Source organism: Abramis brama (assembly GCF_963993115.1).
Source record: "Abramis brama genome assembly, chromosome: 21".
NCBI lineage: Eukaryota > Metazoa > Chordata > Actinopteri > Cypriniformes > Leuciscidae > Abramis > Abramis brama.
In genome coordinates, this window is record NC_139983.1 from 17,916,829 (window position 1) to 17,927,002 (window position 10,174).

A 10,174-nucleotide genomic window follows, 5' to 3' on the forward strand; every position below is an offset into this window, starting at 1 on the left:
CAATATCCAGCTTGCACTATGGTGTTCTCTACTGCTATTTTTGTATGAAATGGTTGGGCAAATTGGCTTCATTGGCTTCTACATATTGCTAAGCTCGGTCCTACTTACCAATGGTATCGGCTTTCATTTAAATAATTGCTTACTTTTCTAGATGTTTAAATGTGAGCTCATTGTTTTCACCACTAGAGGGAGGGCTTGACCTTCACTGAGACAATTCTTGTCCCACAAGTCTGTCATCACTTCTCAACAAACCTAATAAACACATCATCAGCATCCCATAATGTCCATGTGCGTTGTCTGGGCACAGACCCAGGGGGCAGAGTATAAGTGCTGTTTGGTCTGTCCTCAGAGGTCACAGTCAGGGTTAATCTGTCATGTTTAGCAAGACTGTGAGGGCACTATTGTTTTCCAACTAAGTTGAATGAGAATTCATCAACATTTTTTTAAAATAAATAAATAGTCAATATTTACTACACCCCATGTACACTGTAAAAGAAAATTATTGTTGGTTTAACTTAAAAAAGGAAGTTACCTGATCGCCTTCATTTTTTGTTCATTGAAATTAAGAATTTTAGGTGATACAGTGAAGGAGATTGGTTTAATAAATAGAAACTCCGTTGATTAGTTGATTAGACAAAAGATAAAAAGTTGTGATGACAAATCATGTAAGTGTTTTTTTTTTACAGTGTAGTTCCATACTTGTAAGATTTATTTTTCTGCAGAACACAATAGAAGATATTTTGAAGAATGTCTCAGCTGGTTTTTTACATATTATGAAATCAGTTGAGCTTTCAATCTTCACAAAGGACATTCAATTAACCCACAATTTATAATTGGTCAAAACTTCATAATATGGACAAAAACAGCTGAGACATCCTCCAAAATATATTATTTTAAAATGGTAAGGGCCAGTTCATGTTTTCGTGCTCCACTGCCAGCAAATTATTTTCCAAGGCTCTCTCATTGGTGTATGAAGGTGTGCACAGGGCAACTAATAATTAGTCATTTATCAGCTGTTAAATAATTATGGGCTGCTTTTAAAGAGTTTTTGGCTAATTTACTGAATTTAGATATACATATTAAAGTACATTTATTACAGTCCTTGACCAACCAGAGCGTAAATGTCTTGCTCAAGGGCACAGTGGTGATTAGTTACTCTTTGTGGGTTTTTTAACATTTCAGATTCTGGGTGAGATCTTTAAATATTATGCTACACCATCTCAGAGCGAAGTTACTTCACTCAGACAGGAAACGGCAAAGAAAGAAAAAACACAATGTTTTAAAGAATTTGTCATATTATTATTGTTACAAATTATTGTTAAATAAGTGCTGGCAGTGTTCGTTTTAAAACATTATAATAACATCAATGAACTTCTTGTTACAGTGTGAGCAGCTTGCAAGGGGAAGTAAGGCCTCTTAGCTAAACACAATGAGATCCCTCTGATGACCTTTCAAGTGTTGCAGAGGAATGTAAGCAGATCAGGCAGGTATGTGAAAGAGATCGTCCTTGTGAAAACCGGGCTTGTTGGAACTATGAACGGAAATCTGTAATTTAACTATTGAGGAGGAAAAGAAAAGATAGAAAGGTTGGCAACTCTCAAGCATCATAACTACTCCAGCTTTTGAGTAGTATGTCCAAAACTATTTGTCGTGCCATAGTAATGTACTGTTTGCTATAGTCTGTGACTTGAGTTGTTTATGAGTACACTTCACCACTTGGAGTAGAGTTCCATGATATAGATATTTTAGATATTTTGGATCTTTTCTCCTGCCAAATGTCTTTCTCCCTGTGTCCTTCTCCATCTCTATTTATCTGTGCTTGGGTGAAACAGTCTGTTCGGTGAATCTGCCACTGGGTGTAAGATGATATTTTCTCCTCTTTCTCTCTCCCCTCTTAGTGTCTTTATTAGCAGGTAATGTCCTAAAAGAGGATTAGAGGAGGAAAAGGGTAGACATGGTCCTGTGAATGAATGAATGGCATAGAGGGGATGGTTAAAGGAGGGAAGGAAGGTTTGGGTAAGAAGAAGACGAAAGAAGAGATCACACTGCTCAGGGATATTTGGGGGAGATTATCTATTTGTCAGACGTATACGAGTGAGACAGACAGACAGAGAGAGGGCAGTCAACTCTGCCAAATACTTGAAAGTATTAATTAAGGTCAAGGTGTGAATTATGTGGTGGTTTTGCATGGTCAGAGCCTCCCTATAGAAGCTTGAATCCCCCACAAAGGAATTCAAAACAAAAGGTTGGGGGATACATCTATATACTGTTTGCCTCAGTTTATTAACACTTATTAATTTGTTCCCATTGTTTTAGTTGCACTAAGTGATGTTGTACTAAATCTTAAAAAATAAAATACAATTGTGGCTTCATACCCGTCACGAACTGCTCCGAGACACGAAGGTTTAGGATCCAAATGCAGTATTTATTGAACAGGGTAATCCAAACACGTAATCCAATGTACAGGCAAAGGGTCAAACAAAGGCAGGCAGTCCATACAAACAAACACAACAAGGCAGGGAACACGGGTAAAAGAGTAATCCACGGAACAGGCAAGAAATCCAAAACCAAGAGACATGAAACCAGGGAAAATGCTTAGAATTGCAGTTTGACACTAAAGACTTTGCAGATAATGAATGAGAAAACCAGCCTTATATGGGGTGAGCTAAACAAGATAATGAGACACAGGTGAATGTGATAATGGATGAAGAGTCTAGGCAGTGAGTTATGGGAAATGTAGTTTGTGAGGGAATGACAATAGTCTGATGTGGAGTGCCCTCTGGTGGCTCTCAAGGGCACTATAGCTGGTGACCGTTACATAGCCCCCCCTCAAAGGAGCGGCTTCCAGACACTCCTAAAATTGTCAAGGAGGGAGGTGGAGCGGAGGCGGACCCGGGGGCGGGATGGAGGGCCAGGCCCGTGGAGTGGAAGAGGGCCTGGAGACTGAGGCGGAGCAGGCTGAGCAGGCTGAGCAGGCGGCCGGGGCGGAGCAGGCCTAGCAGGCATCCAGGGCGGCGCCGACAGTGCAGGGGGCCAGGGCGGATCCGACGGTTCAGGAGCAGAGGCAGCCATCTTGTCTGAAGACACCGGCGTAGACACAGGTGTAGAGTCGGCCATCTTGTCCGAAGACCCCGGCATAGACACAGTCGTAGAGGCGGCCATCTTGTCCGAAGACACAGTCGTAGAGGCGGCCATCTTGTCCGAAGACACAGGCATAGAGGCTGCCATCTTGTCCGAAGACACAGGCGTAGAGGTGGCCATCTTGTCCTAAGACACAGGCATAGAGGCGGTCATCTTGCCCGAAGACACAGGCGTAGAGGCTGCCATCTTGTCTGAAGACACAGGCGTGGCGGCGGCCATCTTTTCCAAGGGCTTTGGAACGACGGGGGCCATCTTGTCCGAGGGCTCTGGAACGACAGCAGCCATCTTGGCTGAGGGGTCACAGTATGGAGTTGATGTGTGTGCTTCCCACACACACAAAATAGCCGTGGCCATGATGATCAGTGCTGTATCATCCGGAGCTGACTCAGGCTCGGCAGCCATCTTGTTCGAGGACTCTGGAGGACAACCTTGACCGAAAAAAGCTCAGGCTCGGCAGGCATGACGTGAAGAAGCTCGGGCTTGGCACGCATGACGTGAAGAAGCTCGGGCTCGGCAGGCATGACGTGGAGAGGCTCTGGTGTGGGAACCAAAGGACAGGGGAGGTACATAAAACACAGGACTAGCAATCATCAGACCTGGGCATGCTGGTGACTGTGGTGGGCCAAGCTCGGTGGTCATCGGAGCTTGAAGCATGGTGCCCACCCCATCACGGATTAGTGTGGATTGTAAAGTGTTGTTGAGTCCATAACAAAAGAAGTCAAAGAGAGCATAGTCTGGGATGGTTAGTGAAATTGGCAATACCTAGGAAGTCCTGAATGTGGTCCTCGAGTGGTCGATTACCTTGATGTAGGCGGATGATCTGAACTGCTGGATCCATAGTGGCGAAGTCTTCTGTCACGAACTGCTCCAAGACACGAAGATTGAGGATCCAAATGCAGTATTTATTGAACAGGGTAATCCAAACACGTAATCCAATGTACTGGCAAAAGGTCAAGCACAGGCAGGCAGTCCATACAGACAAACACAAAAAGGCAAGGAACAACAAGGAACACGGGCAAAAGAGTAATCCACAGAACAGGCAAGAAATCCAGAACCAAGAGACATGAAACCAGGGAAAATGCTTGGAATTGCAGTGTGACACTAAACAAGACTTTGCAGATAATGAATGAGAAAACCAGGCTTATATTGGGTGAGCTAAACAAGATAATGAGACACAGGTGAATGTGATAATGGATGATGAGTTATGGAAAATGTAGTTTGTGAGGGAATGACAATAGTCTGATGTGGAGTGCCCTCTGGTGGCTCTCAAGGGCACTCCAGCTGGTGGAGGAATAGTCAATAGTATAGTCAATAGTTGTTCGAAAAAAACACTGATCTTGACTCGAGACACACACACACACACACACACACACACACAAAAAAATAATAGAATAACAGAAATAGCTAAAAAAACAATGTGAAAGCTAGTTTTTTTTAAATGTAAACAAAAAAAGATTCATCCAGATAAGTGCCTCCTTTGACATGTCGCCAATAAATGATACATGGTTGCTACTTTAAACAGTAAACACAAGCTTGTAAAACTTGCACCGCCCCATGCTGCTTCTGATTGGCAATTGCTTTAAACTGACATGGATAAACTGTGGGCAAATTATAGAAATTATAGAAATAATTAATAAAAAGAAAAAAGAGCGGTAAAAGTTCCAACTCTATTATAGTTAGAAAGTAATCAATTTAAACTATTTCCAAATAATCTATTTGATTTTAAAATAGGCACACATTCGCCCTTATTCGTATGTCTAATTTGTAAAAAAAAACGCAAAACGTTACATTCAGTTATGAATTACATGAATCATGCAAATAATAGCATTATTTTAACTGGATATTACTGGCGGTCGTAAATTCTGTGAACAGTAAGGCCCGCCTTCTTTGATTTGTTTGGCCATCTCAATAATTTTGACTTTGGCGAGTGCTGTTAGACCTGTATGGCAAACCAGCCAAAAATTTTACTTTTTGTGATCCTAACAACAAACAGAGCGGTGCGTAATGGAGTGCAGTATCAAGAATATCAAATATTAGGGGGTACAATTTGGCCATTTCTAATTATTGAAGGGGACTTGTCCCGCTCAATGTCCCCCAGTGGTGGTTATGGCCCTGCTTCTGGAGCCTGATTGTTGCACTCTATTAAGAAACAGTGCAGTGGAATGCAAAACACGTACTGTGAACGAGTGCTATAATGAAGGTCTTTATATAATGATCCAGGTGTACACCAATTCTGGATAATTGAGGATATAAACTCATTCATGGCAGCAACGCTGAGCTTCAGGGTCATGGCTGGGCCAACACTGGGACTGAGTCTCTGATGTTTTCTCCTAGTTAACTGGTTAGTTTGGCTGCATTTAGAATATTTCATGAATTAATTCATATTCACTACTGAACTGTCAAAAATAATTTCTTGTAAAACCTATTTTTCATCACTCATTCTGATACCAATTCAGTGTGGCAAACTAAAAATGACTCTTCCCTGAACTCTCCACCTGCGGAAGTGTCTACAGCTTTAATGTAACCTGCCCTTCTGGAGGTTAATGTGAGGGAAATCAGATTTGGGTAGGAAGCATCTCTAAGCCTCTGGAAAGTAGAGGAGCAGAGAGTAAGAAAGAGCTTTTTGTGTTGTGCAAGGATTGAACGCTACGTTGTATGGCCAATTGACTTCTTCTCCAATTCATCAAATGCACTGTTTACCTAATCTGTCATAGCATTTCAAAACGCATTAAAACCGCAGGCAGATAAGCTCAGCATTCCTACTCCTGAGTCAGGATAGTCTTACCTTCACCAAAAAGGCAAACCATTTCTCTCTCTCTCCCAGAGGATTAGCTCTTGTGTGAAATGCATACTGTAAAGTGCTACCACATCTTGCTTAAGGACAATTCCACCCACCCCTTCCAGATAAATAAAGTATTATTGTGCAGTTAAGGAAGATTAGAAGTTAGAGCAGGGGGTTGGGGATTGAGGATATCTGAAATTGAGTTTAATGCCACGCTTATCTGAATTCTTCTCGTCTTTAATAGTGCACACTGTTGTGTGTGGCGGAGGGGGAGGAAGCGGGGAGATGGGGTCGTATCCTCTACAGTAGGGCGCAAGAAGGAAATTGTGAATTGAGTTGCATTAAAGCCTCTTTTTGTAAAACAAGACCGACAGCAAAGTGAATTGGCATGGCAAGACGTGGAGGAAAGGGCCAGATGCGAGGTGTCGGTTGCAAATTGAACTTGGACCGTGTGCGAGAGGCCCGTCGGGTGTTATACAAACTGCTTAACACATCATTCATGTCATCTAGGGAATAAAATAACCGAGGATGTGCTCTTGCACCATATTTCATGTTTTAATTTCCAGCCTATCCTGAGCAAAAAAATATGGAAAGACAGCAAAATTCTGCTGATATTTACTCACCCCTATGTCATTTTAAACCTGTTATGATTTTCTTTTTTTCTGTGGTACATAAAAGAAGGTATTAAAAAAAAAAAAAGTTTAGTCTCAGATTGAGCTGTAAAAGGGAACATTTAAATTCTGTCATCACTCTCTCATGTCATTCTAAACCTGTATGACTTTATGTATGACACAAAAGAAGATATTCTGAACTTAGATAGTTCGCAAGCAGATATTTTAAAACACACTCTTTTTTTGTCATGAAATTTTTAATTTGTTGTGGGGAAAAAACATTTTACTTAGAATTCACTATTAAATGGCACAATGTTATTTTGTACCCCATTGACTTTCATTGCATGGAATTTTTTTTTGCTTTTTTTCATATATCATCTCGCACACTGTCCAAGTGCAAAATATCACTCCGGTTTGGATCGACATGAGGGTGAGTAAATAATGACAGAATAGTTTTTTTTGGGTGAACTATCCCTTTAACAACACTGTTAGACTGAAAATCAAGCCATTAAAGTCAAAAGCCCACTCAAACTGGCTTGAGGTCTGCCGTATTATTCAGACGATGACTCACCCCTCCATTTTGTTTTCTATGGGTTTCAACTTTGAACTTTTAATCAGATAATCTTAATTTCCTTCTGCTCTTTACTGTGGCAAGCCAGTTACCATGGAAACAGAGGACCGTGTGGCCAAGAAGGGCTTTATACCCTATGCCTGAGCTGTTTGGCCTGCTATCACAGAGCGCACACACACACATTTCCAGGTAGTGTTGATTGATTGGGTGATGATGAGAGGTAAGGATAATCTGAATATTTAGTTAAGGCCATCCGGATGCTATTACCTTTCCCCGCAGGCGTTTCTTCTGCAAAGGGAGGGGATAAAGTGTGCTCCTCTGAGGCTCATTTCAACAGGCACTTATTTAGGCGTACAACGCTGCCTTTTGCACACTCACTGTGCACTGACTGATGTGATAGAGGAGAGAAAGTTAATAGATTTTTAGTACTCACTCTTAAGCTTTTGATATTATTCAAGGTTTTTGATGAAATTGTTTCGCTGTGCTTTTAAAATTAAGTCATAGCACATGATAGAGTTTCGGCTAGTTCTCTCATTGTCATATAATACATATAGTGTGTGTGTGTGTGTGTGTGTAGGCCTATATGAGTATAAGGGAGGTAAATATTTGTCATTCTTCAGGCTGAGAAGAGCAGGAAGATCTGATACAAGTACAAAAGGCTTACAGTGACCCTTCACCACAAACAGACTGAAGTTGATGAGGGATATAATTAGGGAGCGTTCATAAAATACCCATTTACGGTCTCGGACATGCAGAGACAGAATCAAAGCTGGAGTCAGATCAAAGAAGACAGAGGAGCTTTTCTGGCATGATGCAGCAGATCTTATTAAAAAATTATCTTGATACTGTAATATGTGTAAACCATTTTTATAGATTTCTTCAAATGCGTTTTTGCCTGCTTTGAGCAAACAGAGGCTTTTTGTGGTTTTGGAACTAAAATAAAAATAAAAATGCTCAGACAATTAGTAATCTGAGCAAAGTTATCACCAAAAATTTCAATCTGCCAACCACTGCGACCTGGCAAGCAGCACAATCTGATCATACTGTCAACCAAGTTTATTAGAAGAATGTCCATGCACTGAAAGACTGACAGGGGCTCTCTTCCCCTGGCTGGGCTGAAACAGAGGTTAATTGACAAAAGAAACCATGTGTGTGTGTGTCAGTGTGTGCATGTGGGTGGATACGGCTGTGTGTCTGACAGGGTAATTGCCTTGTTAAAAGAGAAACGGAGGCAATATTTTGAAAGAACCACATCCCCATATAATCCGCCTTTGAGAATGGTGAAAGAGTGAGGGTTGCCTCTTAGATCAATTGTACAGTCATTTCAGCTATTTAGAATCAGCTAAAATCTGCTATAAGAGGCCATTTGGGTCCAGACACAGAGATCTGCTTTGTTCCTCCCAACTTTGTCAAATCAATCTTTTCTGTCAACGTTTTGAAATGAATTTAGTGCAACAAATATGTGTTGAGAAATGCATTTTGTTTGAAAAATATCTCATTTATATATTTTATGCACCAAAAATGGCAGAAAATCTGAATTACCAGACATTTAAAAAATTTACTTCTGTAACAAAGTTAATGCAACTATTTCCTTTTGTTATTCCACATATGACACGTAGGTGGCACTGTAGCTATACACTTTGTCATGTTTTTTTTTTTTGACTATTTAGCTTATTAAAACATGGTAACAAAAACACATTTGAAAGAATACACAGCAGTGTTTCATGCTCACCTGTGTAAATGCAGTTAATTTAAGTTTTTTTTAAAGGGTTACAGGTTTTTTTAAACTAAATTAACTTAATCCTATTTTTAGAGACTTGACAAGACCCCATAAGGGAAAGCATTTTATTAAACCACCCACTTGTTGAAATTGCTTTGACCATAGATTATTCATATTAATATTTTACAGATTTCCTTAAAATATTATCATTTGCTTTGATGCAAAACACTTTTGATCATTTAAATGTACAACAGTAACTGTGTTATTTCCACACAGTACTCAGTTTACCTCCGTAAAGTACCGTGCATTCCGCTGTAATTCTGTTTCCTTGAAAGTTGGTTCATTATCAGCCGTTCAATCTATCTGTGCAAAACCCCAGTGTGAGGTTTGTAAATTTATCAATCTATCTATTCATTCCCCGCTCTGCGTTATCCTGTCCTATTCAAATGTTTAAAGAGTTACAAAAGTTTAGAGGCTGAAACAGATGGAAAGGATAGAGGATAAAATTAGAAAAATGAGTGCAAATGTACATGTTCAGGAATCAGATGGCGCACCGGTCACAGGGATATCACTTTCTTTAAGCTGCAGAGAGGATAACAATTAAGTCCTGGATTTAGCGTGCGCGAACATAGCATGACAATGCACAGTATCTGTTGTGTAAATAAGAAAGACTCTTTTAGCATCTCTACACTTTGTAATTACCATTTATTTGCATTTTGCTGAGGAACCATAACCGGATATGCAAACAAACACTGAATAAGACACTGAATTCTAATATTTAAAACCAACCTCTGTAGAAAACCGCGAAACACTATATTCTAAAATGGACTCGTATCCAACTTTACTATCCTTTCTGAAATGGCTTATCTTTTTTCTCTTTTCAAAGGACCTCTGACCTAGGCACTTAAACCCTGACCCCTGGGAGCCTGCTGACAGAAAATGAGATTAACTCCCATTAGTTGGCTGCTCAGTGATGCTTTGCACTCCGCAGGCTGTAGTTCTTCAAAATTTAGTGCTTTTCATGGTTGGAGGCAGTCAATTACAATAAATACACGTCAGGAGTCCACAGTGTCAGTGTATTTCAGTGCGAGAAAACGATTCAGTTTGTAAGCTGGAAGAAAATTGTCTTTGCAGGTAATTTAATGATGGAAATGTAAAGTGAAACGATCTTAATCTCGGCTACTGAACTGGCCATTTGGCTTCTGTGATGTGGATGCATGTGATCAGTTATCAGGCAGAAAGTGGCCGGTCAGAGGTGAGGTCAATACGTTCCCAGCCTTGGTAAAACAGGTGTACACACAGCCTAGGTTACATACATAGGAGTGTGAGTGTGTGTGTCCCTCAGGACC